This window comes from Diabrotica virgifera, chromosome 1 (assembly GCF_917563875.1).
Source record: "Diabrotica virgifera virgifera chromosome 1, PGI_DIABVI_V3a".
In the NCBI taxonomy this organism is placed as follows: Eukaryota; Metazoa; Arthropoda; class Insecta; order Coleoptera; family Chrysomelidae; genus Diabrotica; species Diabrotica virgifera.
Genome location: NC_065443.1, coordinates 37,378,396 through 37,382,339, shown reverse-complemented (window position 1 = coordinate 37,382,339; position 3,944 = coordinate 37,378,396). Strand labels below are relative to the sequence as shown.

At 35.4% G+C, this 3,944-nt stretch overlaps 1 long non-coding RNA gene across 2 annotated transcripts; it reads left to right on the top strand.

Moving 5' to 3' along the window:
- Nucleotides 1-203: 203 nt before the first annotated feature.
- LOC126883945 (uncharacterized) lies at nt 204-3,401 on the top strand. 2 transcript variants are annotated; one of them, XR_007697787.1, is made up of 2 exons: nt 204-929; nt 3,292-3,401. It is a non-coding gene; the product is annotated as an uncharacterized LOC126883945 (long non-coding RNA). The 2 variants fall into 2 exon arrangements; XR_007697794.1 differs by lacking the exon at nt 204-929 and adding an exon at nt 938-2,976.
- Nucleotides 3,402-3,944: the final 543 nt, after the last annotated feature.

Sequence of the window (3,944 nt, the reverse complement as noted above, 5' to 3'; positions counted from 1 at the left end):
GAAATCAATATACTTTAAACAGTTTCTCTACTACTTTCCAAAAATTTTTATTAAAACAATACTAAGAATTAAAAAAATAAAAAATAAAACACACACAAACACATTGAAAAATGCCACAAATGATTTCTGAACAATAATTGTTGCCAAAAATTTTAATTAAATACGTATTTTCTGAAAAATATATATATATAATAATATACTTACAATCATAAAATCTATAAAAAAAATAAAAAACAATGATATAACTTGCATTGGGCTTGAACCTACTTCCCGTGTATCCCGCCGTACGAGAGTCGAAGCGATTTCAAACTGCATCAACTTCGCGTATACGTCATGTGGGAATATACACAAACTGAACAACTTTTTGACATTTTGTTTATATGAATTTTTATTAGTTTGATTTTTGTCGAATTAAAATACAATATATAAAGTAAGAAAACGATACATTAGATGAAAATTTGTAGAAAGTTTGTTCCTAATCAGATTATGTAAATTAAAGCATTGCCTACTAGAGGTATAGCATAGCAAGTACTAGGTAAGTACATTATTTTTTTTTACATTTTCCAAATAGGTATGAAGATAATTTTTTATTGGAATACAACTGAAACATTTAGAATTACGTACCTGTGGCTTTTCAAAACTATTTAAAAAGTCACTATAATTATAAAATTGATTTTATTTCTGTCCTCACAACAATAAAAACTAATATATTATACAACATTTTTGTTTACCGATAACCTCCATATTGAACAATTATTGACAGATCATTTCAACACCCAATCAGAGCCCGTATAAAGACTAATACCAAACTGTCGGTGTGCTCATGCGCGCAGATCAATATAGATTCACCCTCAATCTCAATCGCGCCTAAAGAAGTATAACTTCAAAAAGATGCGAGTGTTGAAACGTGATACAACGTTGGTGTTTGTGTAAGCAAAAACTCTATTAAATTAGGTGTCAATACTTCTTCTTCTACTACCTATTTAACAGTGTCTCGACACCCGCGCAACCCGATATCTCACTCATTTCCACTTCTGCTCCGAGGCATAGCAGCCGGGAGCGTATTTAAGGAGACTATCGACCAAGAATAATCAGTCTTGAGGCGATCAGCTCTAGACTCCCTGGCCAGCCAGTGTAGTGTACAGGCAGGCCAACCTGGGTGGTGGAACTCCGTATTGAAGAGATCCGCCGATCGTAATTGAACGGGATCCGTGTAGCTGTGGAGTGAACAGTAGGGTGGTGCGAAAAAAGTCAAGTTGATAATCCAGTATCGCTATAGTGCGGAAAAGTTGCGATTGGTAATTACAAGAAAAACAAAACCAATATTATTCAAATCGGACTTTATCTTCCGATCCCGCAAGGTCAATCAAAATCTATAAAAATTTGAAATTGTTGATGATTTTGATAAAATAAAAAACATTTAGTTATCTCATTTTTCTGTTGCATTGTGAAGCTCTTCGCTTGTTTAGATATTGTATAATAATATTTAAACGACCTAGAACTCACAACGAGAAAGTGGTTGCACTTTCTACTCCACCCACACCCTTCTCTCCATACAACCAATGAGTGTGTGTTTTTTACATTATTTACATAGTACATTTCTTTTTCATTTGTTTGTGTCCCGCTTTTAAACGTCAACTTTGAATTTTGATTTGGTGGTAAAATCTGGCAGCATGGACCTTGATTTAAGGGTTGCCTTGATGAATCCATCTCTTGATTGGGTCCCACATACATTAGACGATACTTCCGTGACCAACTCTACTTACCGCTAGACAGCTTGTGTATGGCAGGGATGGTTTTGTACATTACAGTCTGGTGTGTTGCCTGATATAATGTAGCAACTTAGATCTTCATTTGAAACGCTTTGAAGAACTGGTGGAGAAGATAGTTTTGTACCATTCCAATCTAATATTTCAGTGTGGTCCTGTGCTTCAAAATTTAAAGTAGGAGGGATGAAATTTCTAATACGTTTGTCCTTGGCTTTAATCTATCCGGCTTTTAACACTCTCCTTAGCCCTAGCTCTCTAATGTGTTTCCTTTCTCCCTAGTACTTGAAATTTTGAAGCACGGTACTAAACTGAAATAATAGACTGGAATATAACGTTGCAAAACTATTGCAGACTGTTGCAAAACTATCTTCTCCACCACTTCTTCGAAGTGTCAAATGAAGATATAAGTTCTTGCATTACATCGGGCGACATACCAGACTGGAATGTACAAAACTATCCCTGACACACGCAAGCTGATGAGAGGTGCCTAAAGTTGGTCACGGAAGCATCGTCTAATGCAGGGGAGGCAAACCCGTCGATCGCGACCCCTAGGTCAGTCGATCGATGGCAAGAAAAAATTATCTACCTACCTACCCATTCCCGTCCTAAATATTACGAAAATTCCTAGTCGATAGATCGCAGAGAATTAGAAAGACAGACAGTAGATCTCGTGTCCGATTAAGTTGGTCACCCCTGGTCTAATGTATGTGGGCCCCAATCAAGAGATGGATTCATAAGGGTAACACTTAAATCAAGGTCCATGCTGCCAGATTCTACCACCAAATCACAATACAAAGTTGACGTTCAAAAGCTGGATACAAACATGAAAAGAAAATTTACTATGTAAATAATGTAAAAATCACACTTATTGGTTGGTTGGAGAGAAGGGTGTGTGTGGAGCTAGAAGTGCAACCACCTCCTCGTTGTGAGTTCTGGGTTGTTTAAGTATTGTCATACAATATATAAACAAGCGAAAAACTTCACAATGTAGGAGAAAAATGAGATAACTAAATGTTTTTTAATTTATCAAAATCATCGAAAATTTCAATTTTTTATAGATTTTGATTGACCTTGCGGGATCGGAAGATATTCGTTAGATGCGTAAAACTGTTGTTTTTATTACTCAACCATGCAAACTGTAAATAAATTTTACTATAGCGATAAATAAAACGTACATGGAGGATTAATAAAAATTTCCGAAAAAAAGGTAAAATTTCATTTTTTTCATAATCTTTAGGCCCGTTGCGGGATCGGAAGATAAAGTCCGATTTTAATAATTTTTGTTTTGTTTTTCTTGTAATTACCAATCGCAACTTTTCCGCACTATAGCGATACGGGATTATCAATTTGACTTTTTTTCGCACCACCCTAGTGAACAGCTACCGGCAGTTCCGATCGGAGTTGTATGGGGTGTCCGTATAATTATTAATATTTTGATTGTGGGACTGTTTGTGCCTTACACTGGAGTGAAGTGTAAGGATATTTTCTTTTGATAGTAATAAATATAATTTTTCTTTTGCAGACATCCATCAAGGGAGTTTTCTCCGTAACGGGGCGAAGATAGAATATTTTATTTTATTTTTAATTTTGAACTGTATATCAATATCCTGAATATATTTACTTTATTTTTAACCTGTGTTTTACTGAGTCGGTGTCCTGAAAGAACTACCCGTCACAAATTGGCGCCCGAGCAGAAGTGAAAAAGTATAGTCCAAGTAAAAAATACTGTGGAATAGCTTTAAGTCGATGAAATATGATATTCTTCAAATATAGATATTAGGTCAAACGTTTAAGAAGCGGCCCTTTCAAAGCATCTGTGTTTTTACGGTCAGACCTCCCGCATATCTATTCACAAGTTTCGTGCAAAATCTTAGTTTTAGTTCGGTAGCTAGCAGTGTGTTAGTACTGGAGTGTACGTGTGTTAAGTGATACGAGTGTTTTGTTGCTGTAATTATTTTGAATATTGGTTTAGTATTTCGTTTGGAGAGTGTCAAGTGTTAATTATTGTAATTTAATTAATGTGAATAGTGATGTGGCGCCCGTGGGATAATGAAAATATCGCGTACGATAACGCTGATATTGTAGAAATTGCCAGTGCTAGTGTGAATGTAATTACTAAAAAAAAAAAGAGCTCGTAAAGAAGATTCGAATGCATTTAAATGCAGAAACACAGCA